Source organism: Haemaphysalis longicornis, unplaced genomic scaffold (genome assembly GCF_048455015.1).
Source record: "Haemaphysalis longicornis isolate Haplotype H1 unplaced genomic scaffold, Haemaphysalis longicornis Haplotype H1 scaffold_8, whole genome shotgun sequence".
Classification (NCBI taxonomy): Eukaryota; Metazoa; Arthropoda; class Arachnida; order Ixodida; family Ixodidae; genus Haemaphysalis; species Haemaphysalis longicornis.
The window spans coordinates 83,419,389-83,435,071 of NW_027526445.1; the positions used below are offsets into that span (position 1 = coordinate 83,419,389).

Consider the following 15,683-nt stretch of genomic DNA (forward strand, 5'->3'; position numbering starts at 1 on the left):
ATGGGCACATGTTTATACGATGGTGTATTGCACAAGAAAATATCCACACCTGCTGAAAGACATCGGGAACTTTAGCCCCAGAAGCTCTCTGCCACTGTACAGACCATCATTAGGTGTTCGGGAAGGGGCATGTTCGGTTCAACACCAAACGTTGTACCAAGTTCAATAGTGCTTCTAACATGCACTAGAATGTGGACAATACCTTCTGTGTATACTTCGTTCCTGCGCAGCGGACGTTTCCGTGGTGTCTAGAGCCTGAGTTGGCTCAGGAGGGGCTTCTATAGCACTTCCACCGTACTGGCCACGAGGCGACACTATCCAGACTACTTTTTTTCTTACTGTAGGGGATGCCGGGCTGTGAGAACACCACTGCATGTAGACGGTCCCTGTAGAACCCATCCTGCTTCTTGCACTCGGCGTGACGGATTTCGCAGATCCTGGCGCCATGTTCCTTGGACGGCGGCAAGAAGCCAGACAATGCTGGAACTTCTCGTGGCAGCTGTTGCACCCGCAGGCAGTATGAAATCAAACGTGCATGCAGATGTTGGTAGTGATAAATGTTACTAAGCAAGAGGGAGACTGATTAAAACAATAAAACGAGCCCGATGTACTAGAAATGTAGCTTAGTAGGGTGTAGGTTTGGGAGAGTTTGCAGTCCATTCTGTACTTCAATTGCGCAAAAAAGTAAGAAAGACTGGTGAGAGACGACACAAGACAGAGCGCACTTTCAACAACCTAATTAAGAACAAATCACAAGCTTTATACTGCCCACTCTCTCTCATACACCCTTATCCCCAAAACAAGGAACAAACACCTCCTCTGCTCTGTGCATTACCTCACTCTTAGGGCACGTGCCACTGCGATTTCGGTTTTACGATGACCCATTGTCTCGCCAAAGGAAGTACATCTCCTTTTCTGTAAGTACGAGGGAGGGAGTGTTTACACAGTAGTACCCATCACGTGCTATTTGATTGGCCTCAATAATATAGCGGGTCGTTTGGTTACTGTTCACCGCTATAATAAAACACTTATCAAACAGGGGGTACATTTGCAATCCCGACAGTGGATATGATCTGAGTTGGCATTTTTCATATCGTTGCCATGTTTGCGCAGGCGATCATCGATACACCTCCCCGTTTGCTCCAAGTATAACTTTTTGTATTCTAACGGAATGACATACACTACACAGGTAGCGCTGTGAACAAACCTAACCCTGTGCTTCAGTTAACAAGCAGTTCTTTTGTATTTACAGCAGTTCCTTTTGTACAAGTATCCAGGCTTCAGCTGTGCAGAAAACACGACATCGACGTTAGTTGTGGCTCCAATATTTTTAAATGCGGAACATTTCTTAGGCTCGCCAACTCCTCTGTCTAAGGCGTCCGCAGCTCATGACGTCACGTCGAGGCGCAGGTGCGCGCCTCTCCCCCGTACCCTCCTGGCTCCCAACAACAGCTGCGGCGGTGCGGCAGGAGCGCGTCTGCGCGCGCATGCGCCGTAGCTGCCCCGTGCGCCTCGTAGCTCTCAACAACAGCTGCCGCGGTGCGGGGGAACGCATCTGGGCGCATGCGCAGTAGTTACCAAGTGCGCTCCGTCGCGCTCAGCAGCACCAGCGGCAGGTGTACACGTGATAGCGGCGTGACAGCTGCGTGACAACAGCGTGGTGGGGGGATGGGAAAGGTCGCGTGCTTGCGTACGGAAGTGGTCGCATGCGCGTCTCTCCCCCATACTCCACTCCCTCGACAGCGCGCGCAATGTATATAAGCGGCGGAGCGCGCGTTGGAACTTCAGTCAAGTGCGTCTTTGCTTGCCTTTCGTTTGGCTCCGGATGAAGTATAAGCGATGGAAGCAACAGTATTGTGAACAAGTAGTGCGACACAATGCAACAGCAGCGTCACTCTACTCGTTGAAGGTAACGTTACCCCCCATCAACAGCAGAAGACAAGGCTGTGAAGAGAAGAGCATACGACGCTGAACAGAAGCATAATAAAGACGAAAGAAATAATAAGCATTCCAAACCGTTCCCACATCCAATCGGTAACCACAAAGTGCCCAATTACGCAACTTTCACGCAATACAACCACCCCTATGCGACGCATTTACTCGAGTTCCTCCGTGGGAAGATGCAGGCGGGCGACTTTTTAACCGGTGCGATAACCCATGCATGTGTGGAATGAGTGCATGCTTTTGTTTTTGCCTTTCGTTTACTCAGTCCCGTTCGCGCATACACTTCTTTGATTCTTTGAGCACATCATGCGCAACAGCCGTCAAAACGTGTACGGAAAAAACTGTTCGCTCAAGGCGGCCAACTTGGATGGTTAAGATTTTGTTCATTTTGTGGACACATGATTTCATAAGGCTATTTATAAATCACAGTTTGGCTTTTTAACTTCACCATTTTGGAATGATCCGAAGAATAAGGAAGTAAGGGTTTTCTAGCACGAGGCTCATGCTGCGAGCACGTACTGCTCCCCAGGAAATGCAGCTTTAAATCTAGGAACTTTATCGTGCTGTTGTCCGTAAGTGCGTGTGTCACGCAAAGTGGCGCGAACATCTGTAAAAGCATTTAATACGGTGCGCACGCTTGGTTCGTACTGAACTCTGCCATCCAGAACAACAAAATAATTATCAACATAGCGGAAGATCTTCACTATGTTCAAGCTTTGCTGCAAGGGCTCCAACCACCTATTCATGCCTGCCAACAACCACAGACACCACAGATAAGGCACCACAGATAAAGAAAGGATAATGATAACTCCAACAGAGCAGTGGGATAGACTACTGCACAGCTCTGACGCTGAGTCTCAGTGTTTGGTTACACACACGGTCGAGGCCGCCGCCGAGGAGCAGGAGCTTCTGGCCTATGGCTTAAGAGAGAAGGAAGGGACATCCAGCCAACGACAACCTTGTCCCCGTCCTGGGCGAAGAACAGAGTTATGTCTCTCTCTCTATCTTGGTTATAAAAACTTATGCCTTATCGTTAGTAGACACTTTACCATCAAAAACCCCTGTATGAAGGATTACCAGTGAAGATGAATCAAAGGGGGAATACATCGGCAGTATAGCTTGCAAAAAGTTCTGTCGCATGTAATCAATATTGTCACTACAACGTCATCGCTTGTAGTTGAAACTTAGTTGCCCAAACTTGATTTTAGTATTTCTTAACGTCACTTATTTTCAGCCTAGTGCTTTGTACAGTATCGTTTGTGACTGAGCGTACTTCTGTAATCCCCCGGAAATAAACCATGCACAAGGACACCAGAACGTAGGTCATGAAATTGATAATGCGCGACGTGTTGCAGCACCTTGATATTTTTGTAGATATAGCCATCTCGCTTCTGAAATGTGCAGGGAAAGCACCATAAAGGAAGCTGGTAAATGCACCCCCTCCAGCATTGTAGAATTAGGAAGGTTCATGTGATTTTCCCTAACCTATTTAGCGACCGATTCGTGGATAGCTCTGCAGTTTCCAGGTATCAGGAAATTTGTAAATATTACCTTGTAACAATTTTTGATATTGGGTAATATATTTGAAAAGTTGCGTTGCCATCATTTGGATTATTCAGGATGGTAACGTAAACCGCCCATAAGCTGTGTGGGCTTCCATCTGCGGATTGTTGCAAATAGCGTTGGTTCATCCGGGCTAAATGACAAAATAGAAGTTTATTTCAGCATGCTTTCCGGCTAGTATCAACTCATCGCAAATATTTTTACGTGGTGGAAGTACAGGAGACATGAAGATTGATATAGGCGAATGATGCTCTTGCAGTATGTTGACATTATGGACTAAACAAAGCCTTCGCATGCTGCACCCCCACACAGACCTTAATCGTAGTCCAACGCTGGGACCGCCAATTTGCCCTACACTTCCCTCTTTATTTTTTTATGGCAACATGTACCCCAATAGAAAGTGGACATTTCGTTTTAAAGCGCAGTAGCTAGACGATGCGGTGACAAGGAAACATGTAATGAGAACACACGGCAAAGATCTTTACGTCACACAAGATGCTTATATTATGGAGAAGCACTAGGCCACCACGCAGCAGCGCCCGTCAGGCGGCGCCAAGCAATGAGGGTTCTTGATACCACGTCAGTCAACAGGGCTTAGGACGCGGCATGCTTGGGTTGTATCGACTGGTCCTGATGAGCTGGGCACGGCGGGGAATGGCCGTGTGCTCTCTGCAGGGCATGATCGGTGGTGCAAGGAGTTGGGGCACCTCGCGGCGAACGTGGTCAAGTTCAGGTCACGGGTGCGCTGAGGCTGGGGAAGCTGGGGACAGGATGGGGATGAAACCATACATACCGCGAAATGTTTTATGGGGGGGTGGGGGGTGGCACGGAAGCCCTTAACGACAAGTCAGGTGAATGGTGTATTTACAGTATATTTCCATGATGACCGTGACAGATCCCGTACAAGTTGCAGCCTCACAGAGCTTCCTCGTAATCGTGGGATGGCAACAATTCAAGCTCCGCTGCCCTCTTCATGTTTGTTGTGACAATTTAAAGGAATATAAAACACGCTTTTCAGAAAGTTGAACTGAATTACATGGTTTGCGATGATAATCTTACATCTTTGCTGTAAGTTGTTATTCTCGGCCTGAGGTTATCTTCGATGCCAAAGTTCGATGTGAAAACTTTCTTGAGCTATTTTCTCCTTACGGACCGGTTCTTTTCGGTTAATCATAAGCAGGTCGTTTGTATTTTCACGCAAATAAAAGTTAATGACATACTATTATACATGTTTTTTTGACCATTGTATTCCTTTTACCAGGTGTTAATGACCAGATCTTTTTTGTCATTGGAATGTTGAGGTAACAAAGTTTATTTTTTTTTACAAGTAGTGGTAGCCCATCCCTGAGACATTGCAAGAGAGATTAGAGAAAAATAAATAAAAACACGAAAGCAAGCAACTGTGCTCACAGTTTTGTGACACAAAACATTCTTCCTTACTTCTTCATTGCTTAATTCACTCTAAGACCAGCAAAATTGCTCCTCACTTTCGCCTTGCACGGAAAACAAGATAACTTGAAGCAATTCATAGTATACCTGAGCGGTACAATGCTCAAACCATCTGCACCACGGGTTTTGTGAACCGCTACTGTCAGTGAAAGGAAGGGGCGCGTGAATGCTGCTCTGTTTGTGTACAATATTGTGCCACAAAATAACACTATGATGACGCATATGGTAGTGTTTTAGTGAATGAGGGGACGAGTGAACATGTGAAGATGGTAAAACGTCTCGATCGGAATAATTAAGTGTCAACCGTATAGCCTTTGCTGCACTTATTGAAACTTGATTTTACGTTGCTCGAGATTAGGCGACAAAATCCAGTAGTGGGCTGGAAAATCGGTCTCACTAAAGTTTTGTGATGCTTCGTCTTGCAATCTGAATTGGAGTAGTGCATTCTATGCTTTAGTAACGGAGTTGCTTTCGAGCTTTTCAACTTATCGGTTCTATATGTTTGGCCAATTTAAGGTCACATGAAGAACTGGTCGAGATATTTGAAATTGGGCACATGATCTGGAATTTGCGCATTTTTCTTATAACTGAAACTGAGAGGCTGCTTTTCATTCGAGAAATTATGGCTACAGTTTTTCTGTAATTTACAGACACATGCTACGCGAACTCCAACCGCGGAATAATAGAAATACATTGTTGAACATTGACTGGTCTTAAAAAGTACTAATACAGCACAGAATTATCGATACAGAATCATATATTTACACGTGATCAAGCAAGGACTTCAGCATTATAATAAATACAACAATTAAGAGAGACCGAGCACACCACACGTGATTTCAACATGGGATGATGCCATATGGTAAAAATGACAAATTGAGATCGAGAAACCGGATAAGCGGGAGTCGCTTAGAGAGACACTAATGGTTAATGGCGGCACACGTTTTCACGGCTTGCCTGAGTATGTATTTTATTATCCCCAAATGTAGTCAAAACAAAATTGTCACCTCCAAATTTTGCCACTAAACACTTTACCCCTTCATCCCCTCCATCTCCTGCCTTTGCAATGGTACTGTCTCCCTTTCCCAATGGTGGTTTTAAGTTGACGTTCGGCAGGTTTGCTGAATTGGACTGCATAGCTGCCGAGCCGTTAGTTGGGATATTTTATTATGTTGTAGCTGAACAACCGGGAGAGTTATCTGTTCATTTGTTTAAATGTAGCCTCCAAATAGAAAAATGTTCTTTTAGTTTATGCCGCGTAAACCACAGAACGTCGTCGGCTTTTTTATCATGCCTTGTTACTCTCAGCTACATATTTAGGAATAAGTTGGCATGTTTACTGCTTTATTTTTGCCTTAACAGTACTGGAATCCCTGGCAGGTTATACAAATTCCGCGTTTTTTAAAGAATTTGCATACCCGCCAGCGAGCCTGTATTTACTGTTTTGTAAATACAACGAAGAAGGTATATTCAGATATAGACAGATGGCGGTATGGGCATAACAATACAAGTTTAAATGTCTACTTAACTTCTGAAACTTACTGTGTTTTGAAGTACCGCTTGCATGTTCTCTTCTGAGGTTGTGTTTTCTTTGTTGGCTAACAGTCGCAGAGCTAAAACTAGAGGACTCAAAAATAATTGATTTACATGTAGCAAATTAGCGAGCACTATTCACAAAGTACAAAAGTTCGAAATGCATTACGAAATATTTATTTTTACAAAAAGTACGAGAACGTATTTTATTTTGGAAATTGTTTTCAGCAGCACTGGTAGCGACTAAATAATTTTATTTTCAATACGTTCGTTTACTGACAATATGTGTATTTTCTTTAGGAGTTTTCATGGTTCATATAATTGCTTGAGCTTCTCTTATTTCATCAAAGTATATCCTTGTTAAAATTACTCGTCCCAAGAGCTTCCCCACGAGTTTCCCCAGCCTCCCCCATTTCCCCATGACCAGCCATTTCCATCTGAAAAGACAAAAAAGTCAATTAGTGGAGTTTATTTTGTTGTGATGTATGAAAATTATCTGATTTTACGATGAGTCAGGAAAATTTATGGTCTAAATAAATTTTCCTGCTTTGAATCAACTTCATAATCATGCTAATGTATTATGTAATAACTGCTACATACAGAAAGATCATCTTAGGCTGCCTGGTTTCTCTACGGGTAGTGTTGTTTGGTAACTAAACTCTCAAGCTCCTTTTATGTATTTTATTTTAAAAGTACGCGTTTTATTGGTGGTAATAAACTTTATTTTTCTGTACTTTTAGTATTTTTGTAGCTTGTATGTAAATCCTTTACTTCTGCAAAATAAACGAGAATTCGCATAGGACTTTTACGCTGAAGGGAAATATTGCAGTATTATTTGTGTGAGGAAAATTAGATGTGCATATTTAACTGCTCTGGATGTATTGTCTTAAGATCTTGATTTTTCAATTTTCGCACAAAGTATGGCATTATGTATGGCCTGAATGCAAAAATCAGACATGTATGAATAAAGCCCATCGATAGAATAAATGTGGAGGGATGAATTGATTCATGGAGTCTTCACTTCAACCAAACTGATGTAGAATTCCTTACGTAAACATTGCATCGAAAGGAAATATGCCATAGCAAAACTGCACTGAAGTTTACTGAAATAACCGGATGTTGCTCAGTGGCGGCAGCTGCAACTTGGATGTTACGTTTCAAAACGCGTGTGTAGAATTTCCGCATACGAAGGCGTGTTGCATATCCCGAACGAAAAATTTTGAAATAACATGCACTTCAAAAAAACAAAGTACGAGTTACATTCCCAATTTCAAATGAAGCAGATATCTTTTATTTGCAGGGGTGAGAACATCCAGAATGTTTGAAAGAGGCAAGGGGTAAAGTTTCACAACCCTGACTTGCGAAACAATACGACGAACAAGTGTAAACAAAACGACACCCTAGAAACTTTGTACGGGAACTCTAGGTTATTGCTAGGTGTACCGGGTCATAGATTGCAACCATATAGTACTGATGAACGACACGACTACTGAATTTGTTCATACGACACATATCTGAATGAAAAAAAAAGTGTTATTCGCACAGGAAAAATTTCAATTAAAAGAAATGCATTAATCATAAATCCTTGCAGAGGAATGTGTCAAGGAAGTAGCGGTAGACAACTCCCTCAGTACTATGATTTGTGACACAAAAAGCGTTTTGCTGGAGTTTAGGGATTATTTCTTTTTGTTTATATTATGCACATGTAACAACTGTTTGTAGCACAACTGTAGCACAACTTTTGCTTCGAGTGGAACTAATATGGGGCACACCACAAACATGTTCCAGGAAGCATCAGTATTTTAAAATATAAAAGGAAACTACTGCAGTTGACATTTTAATTGTTATAACGAGTACAGCTGCTATAAGCAATTACCGCAACATCTAACAGCATTCTTGAGGCGACAGAAGTAACATTACCAAATAATATGCTTTTACTATCCCCAACTACTTCACAAGGGAGGATTTTGTGAATCGTGGAGCTTGTTATAAAGTATTCTACCCACCACGTTTAGGATGGGTGGGAATAAGAAAATTCACAGCATATCCACGGGGTGAATGATGATGAGTGCACGAAGCTCCTGAGGGGAAATCATCGGTGAAACCGTTACTCTTCAGTGAAAGTTCGCCCACTACATCTGTGTCCGAACGTAACGTCTAGAAAGTTTCGCTTAAACCGCGCGTCGGCACCTTGGGGCTGAGCTCGCCTGATGCGTTTTGCAGACGCCTCACGAGCTCTCACTGCATCGGGGTCTGCCTGCCGATACGCGCGCTTTCTCGCCGCTTCCCGTTCTCTGACGTTTTGGAGATCCTCTTCGCGCCGCAGCCGTGCCGCTTCGCTACGGCAGGGTCCTCGCGCCGTTGCCGTGACGCTTGGGCCTCTCGTTCTCGAACGCTGGGATCTTGGCGGCGTCGTCGCGCAGCCAGACGACACGCTTCGGCCTCTTGCTCTCGTACGGCAGTATCTTGGCGGCGGCGTCGCGCAGCTTCACGGAGCGCTTCTGCCTCGCGGGCTCGCACATCTGCAGCCTTATCCATCGGGCGACTCCGAGCGCGCGCCAACAGCGAACGGATTTTATTACAACGCTCCCCGCCTTCTAGTAAACAATCCAAGAACTAAACTAGAGGTAGCCACGCCATCTAGTAAACAATCCAAGCGCATCTTTTCATCATATACAAGTATCGCCATCTAGTAAACAATCCAAGAACTAAACTAGAGGTGGCTACATACATACGTCGAGGATGGAGAGACCCACGCCCTAAGGAGCTTCGCCGCTAAAACTCTGGGGCCCGTTCACCGGCCATGCCCCTGGCACGAGTTTCCTTTGCTGAACGGTCGCGCCAACGGTGGGCCGCAGCCACTACAGCCTTATGTTTTTGTCTTTCAAAATTTGCGGGCTGTTTTTTTTTGCGGAAGGATACATTAGCAACTTTTCTGTAATTATCTAAAAAACAATTTAGGGACGAGGTCGGCTGCTGCTGATATTTCACATTACACTTTTCGTCAGCTTTTGAGAATTTTTGTGTGAACGCGAACATGCTACTATATTTTCAGGAAAGTTTTAGTAGGCGTGCTCACGCATATTTTACGGAAAGTTTCTTCTGATTTGTATTAGGCTGTTGTAACGTTTCCTTTACTGGCTGCGGTTCATAACACGACACGTACACTGATTTAGCTAGTGAATATTTCTGGGTTACTATTGCCACGCTTCACATCCGTACCTTGGTGGCTTAATTGACAGTATTTAGACTACATCTACCGTTATCCGAAATCTGACAAAATCGCCGTAGTTCGCCCATTCCTACTAGTCCTAAAAATTTTGTTGAACCAAGCTGGAGTATAAATTAAGCGGAGACTAGTGAGAGAATATTAGCGCAGAAGATTTTATTCGCGAGCCGCACTGTTACATAATCATTTGTTGACTGTACTCTTGCGCAACGGTGCGTTTCTGACTTTGCCATTTGATCGCGTTGAGAAAGATTGATAAGGGCACCTTCGCATTTATATAACCATTACTAAGAAAATATTTGTTTGTTCAATTTTCTTGTAGAACACCGGTGTGCTCTTTTCGGATTTCGATTTGTATCAAATTTCGTAGCTTTTTATTTCAGGAGCAACTAAGGCTGAAATTTAGTGGACTAAGCTACACTAACAAGTTTAGAGCTATGAAATGGATCTTTACCAAAACATAATTTGTTTGAAAGACGGCTACAACTCAAAAATTCTTTGTTTGTCATTATATTCAGTGCTAAACAAGATATAAGTATGAATAAAGTTCTGATTTCGAAGCGGGATACATTTTGTTCCGCATTTATGAAACGGTACGTCATGGCGCTTACCCCTCTTAACTCAAGAATAACACATGTAATGAGAAACTGGTTCGGGAAAATTTCGGTAAATGGCGTCTTAGGTAATGCTTCTTCGAAACTCGGATATTTAGTTAGTATCTCCACCAAAAAAAGATAGAAATTAGTGTATTGGAGTTGATGGCAAAAATATTCTTTCAAGTGATGGAGATTTGAAATAATAAAACATTGTTCTCCTGCAGAAATTGTTTTGATAATTGTTATTTTTGCAGCAGCCTGTTTATATTCAAAGGTTCGTTTTATGGTTTCCTCAATGCCCGTAGCCTACTACGCAATGAAGAATACACATCAGGAGCGAATTACTTGCGTCAGTTCAAACAAGCATGCAAGCAAAAGATGCTGTCTCATTGTTTAAAAAAATTGACATTTGAATAGCATTTTATAAACAGAGAAACTATTCAATACAAAAAATAATGTAGTGATCATTTAATGACTGCACCCGTAAATACCTACAACTTCAAAAATAAGGTGTAGATGGTAGACCAACGGAAACACTCTTGTAAATTCAATTCTATGGTGAGGAGGTAAAGTGTCGCGAGATGCCAAACGTTTAACAATAACCAAATATTAAAAATAAAAAGCATACATACACCTGCAGCGCCGCATGCAGGTCTCATATGTGGGAAAGTTATTTCCATTGTTTCCACATCCTCCATAAAGAAATTGGTAGCATCTGCCGTCTGCGGGTAGGTAGAACCATCTCTCTAAAGAAGCCCTACATGGACCAGTGCTCGGTCGCCGATAGCAGACGTCCCGTCGCCCTCCACCTGCGGGAAAATATATTTAGCTTGTTCGCAATTTCTTCCAATGAGAAATCTGCTTACCAGCGACATGTACAATGGTTCTTCCTATTATATTATGAGAACATGGCTAGAGAAGTGAACTTTTACTTACGCATGGTGAACTTTTTCGACGCATGGTTGCTGGGATATGAAACATTACCTTCCTTTCATTTGAACCGTAGAGTTTAATACAAATAACTAGAGGGGAAACTGGCACTAGTGTGAACGCGAACATGGAAGGGGCGCTTACGCTTCAATGAGATGCGTAGTTCTGGAACCGCATTGCGTTGGGTCGAAACAGGCGTATGGCTGCGAAAATTGTGTTTTTTTACCAAAAAAAATCGTATTGCCCGGTTATGCGTTCGCAAATTACATGACAAACAAGAAAGTTAGTTAGTAACAAAAAACTGGTTCTGTACGAAATAAAACGGCGCGTTTAAAAAAAAGAAAACGCGTAGTCCAGGAGGTTTCTGGAACAGGTTTGCCACTTTCCCCCAACTACAGCAGGACGCAGACTTCGTTAAAAACTATTTGTAAGTTTAGGCCCTGGTGGTTTGTAATAGGAAGAGGAAACTTTTGTGCTCATAAAAAAAAGAAACCAATTGTGGAGAAGTTCTTCTTGCCTTAATGAGCGACATTATTCAAGTTGCGTTCCTATTAGTCGCCGGTGCTGTGTTCTACGCTGTAGGAGCTTGCGTTCGCTCGAAAGGAGTGGCTGTTACAAGCAATTCGCAACGGTCGTCAGCTTTGACAATACATTGCTCTGCCGAATGAGCAGCGCCACAACTCCCAATTCGCAGACAACTTCGCCGCACAGAGCACCGTCATTTATGTTTTTGTGCTCGCTGTGCGGCAATGAATTGATAACCCACCGAATTCGCAACTCTGGTTATAAAACATTCCACTCGGGTGGCGTCAGTACACGCGAGGCATGCAGTTCAAGGAGAAACGTATTTTTCATCGCTTCTCCCAACACCCCGCGTAAGCAAATGCGTTCATGTAAATCCAGAACGAAAACGAAACTACCTGAAATCCATAGCAACTTCCACAATCCATCGAGCGCCAATCCGAATCCCGAACTACCCCTTACGCCCATGGAGGCGTACGGTCACAGCGCCAGATTTCTCTCTATTTGTATTGTATGAAACTCTATGGTTTGAACTCACTGGCCTAAAATAAACTGCACAGAAGACCTCCTCCTTATATTCGGAGCAAAGTAGACTGGATATTTTGGGCAGTAATTTTGATAAGGAGGAGAACATTGTTTTGTGAGCGGTTTGCCTAAAGAACTTTAGTACACATACTACGCGAACTTTATGTACCTGCTTATTACAATTGTTTTTGGAATCGTTGTACAAAAAAATGTAAAAAATCACATAATTTCACTGGTTTTAGGGGGAAATAGCCGCATTACGCACATTATTTTTTTATTTGAGGTAATGCTGATATTGTGCTTTGGCAACATCTGCGTAATATCACAATAACTCGCAAATTCTTACGGCAATCACGTTTCGAAATACCAATAACAAACTCATATTTTCAAACATTACTTACCCCACCAATCATCATCCCAGAAGCTATCGCAATATACAGTTGACCCTGAAACAAAGTCAGAAAATTGTAACAAAAGTTCACAACTCTACCAAATCTGTTTCGCTTATGTTACAAGAGTTAGGCGACCCATAATGTATGAAAATTATTTTTGCTTTTAAAGAATCGCTAAGCCGTAAAGCGTAAGTTATTATCATGGTACAGCAGTATACTAGCAACAACGTTAATACCCCCTCTCCCCCCCCCCCGGTAACATTTTCTTATGTGTTATTTTATTCATCGAGACGGTATAATTTTGCGTTGGGTATTAAAATGATCGCTTCTGCTATACGCGTAATACATGTGATTTCGTTATTCCCAGACAGGCGTCCGTAGACAAACAATTCATTTGAATGCTACATCGACAGGAGCTATGTGAGGACACTTGGTAAGTGCGTACAATTTATTTAACAGACTAATAGCATTGTAATTAGTGTTCTAAGTTTTTAAATACTCCTTATAAAATAACCGACAATATTATTTTTTGGCACTACTGAATTGTCATTTCAAAGCTATTACGAATGCTAGATTTATCAAAAAAGAAAGAAACATGTTTGTTTGCCCGAACTTTGTAACAAAATTGGAATCATTGCCGTATTTATTGCGATGTTATTTGTAGTTCACTATGCGTTTACAGCAAATATTTTTTTAAGAAACGTGTAAGCAACCTGAATCCCGTGCATTAGCCATTTCTCTCTTGTAAAGAAATATCGCTGAATCAGTGGAATAATAATTGATGACAAGATATTAATGGACAGGTAGAAGTTTCAGAAGGTACTTTGACGGTTAATTTATTCATCTCCTAAATGAATATCAAGTGATAATCAAATGCCGGTGATTGATGCCTATTTTTAAATCTCTGGCGTTCGATTCAATGAGTGCTATGTAATTACTAGGGCTCTCCAAAGAGATTTGTTGTATTTGTGCCTGCATGCATTTTCATCAAGTGAATTTTTTCTGCGCCTAAATAGCTTTTTAGACGAAGAAGTACTAACATATCGACAATTGTGAAAACATGAGCGTAAGCGTATGCCATGAACAAAACTGGGACATTCACGTAACCAGCACGATGTGTAAAACTATACTAGAATTTTTAAAGCTAAACGCTTTCGCCTCATGCATGTTATTTTTTGCACGCATGAAATATATCCAAAATCAAAAACCTGTTGTAGCTTCTCTGTTCTGTGGGATGAACTGAAATGCCTGTGAAAGGTGCCTAAAGAATCCTGAATGTATGTTGTTTCGCTGCTGTATTACAATTTATTTCGGTGCCAAAACCAGATTTAGTACAACCGTGCGGTAATTATGTTTGCATCTGCAGATCAGCTTATTTAAACGTGTAGTCTTTGTTACTCTTATTGCAGTACGGTGCTTTTGCAGGTACTACAAAAATCTTTCTACGATGCAAACTAGCGTGATTCGCATGTTATTTTGTAAATTTCGCTTAAACTGCACAACGACCTTCTCAGTTATTTTTCTGGATTGCAGCTTATTGTTTTTCCCTTTCCCCAGTTCCCAGGCTGTTTGCGAAGAATTTGTGGAAAACTGTTTTAAAGGCGTGTGCTTAACCTGCAAATATTGTTCATATATGCACAAAAGGACGAGTTTCTGGTAGATGCAATTTTGCACTAATAGTAATTTTGCTTTTTGAGTTATTCCGATTGCTCTGAGATACCAGCTGGATAGCTTAAACAGTGCGAGCCAACATTGGCGACACTACGCACCTCATAGTGGACTAGCATTTAGAAGGAATCTGTAAAGACGAGTTCTTGCTTATGACGAACCATCCGGGAACGTTTGTTTAAAGCGGCTACATTTAAAGCGGCTACCCAAGATGGGGCCATGAAAGGTATGCACATATTTAAGATGGAGGGACAAACGAATATTAGGACGCAGGTTCAGTTCGGACGGTGCTGGTCAGAATCGGTCGGCGGTCTCGTGTACATGCCCTAATCGTTCACTTGACGCAGATGCGGTGGTGATGAAGATGAGGGGGACTATGACGACGCCTACGTAGATTACGATTATGGTGATGATAATGACATTGAATATTTGGATCAACTCTAGCGTTAGTATATTGCTTTAAAGGAACAGATATCAGCTGTGTATAAGGGAATACTTTATAGCTTTGTAACGAATGTAAGTGCGTACGCCTTGACTGATAGAGAAGAGCCTCGCGTGTCTAATTTTGGAGCTTTCATATGAATAATGAGAGAGTAACGAAATACTTAAGAGCCTCTGTGTCATTACGTTTCGAGTGGGTGACTGAGGAACTGATGGCTAAGGTAACTGTGGCCTTGGAGACGAAAAACGAACTTGTACATTGACAACAATATTTTAATGGAAGCTACTGAGCGTAGAAAATTTCGAAACTTCCCTACGCCTATTTTATGCATAAATGAGCAAAAACAACACACGCTTATTTTACGATACGTCTACGGCAAGAAACATATGTGAGCTTACATGTGGCTGACAACACGCATAACAGTAGCACAAGAGCAGACATGGCGGCCTTCATGACGCAGCCGATATGTGCGTGGAAACGTTGTGGGGGCAACACTAGGAGGAGTCCTTCTTTTATTTTAGAATACATTTAAAGGATCCAAAGCTGGCACTCGTCATACATGGAGCCCTGTAAAGAAAACGATTATTCGTCCACAAAACAAAATACCCACACAAGACAATCCTACCCTTCTTTTGGGAAAGCGCGTGTTCCTCTACCTTGACAAGCCATCGAAATCCTGCATTTGCTATTGTTATCTCACTGGTCGCCCTCGGGAGTATATATAAATTTCTCAGAATAAGTGCTGTTTTAGTTGGTCTGTACAGGTAGAGATTCGCAAGCTACTTGCAGCAAAAAAAGATTTGGAGCAAATCAATCATTCTTCAAATATGACATATTTCAACAGGCGGTGCAAGTACATGCCAGGTGCAGAAGAAAAGCTTCACTTAGAC

General features: G+C 42.3%; 1 long non-coding RNA gene across 1 annotated transcript; it reads right to left on the reverse strand.

The window, feature by feature from the left end:
• Positions 1-4,041: 4,041 nt before the first annotated feature.
• On the reverse strand, positions 4,042-15,357 carry LOC144148977 (uncharacterized). Its single transcript, XR_013318132.1, has 5 exons — positions 15,192-15,357; positions 12,693-12,737; positions 10,947-11,123; positions 6,499-6,926; positions 4,042-4,267 (listed from the first exon to the last, which is right to left on the reverse strand). It is a non-coding gene; the product is annotated as an uncharacterized LOC144148977 (long non-coding RNA).
• Between the last annotated feature and the right edge of the window lie 326 nt (positions 15,358-15,683).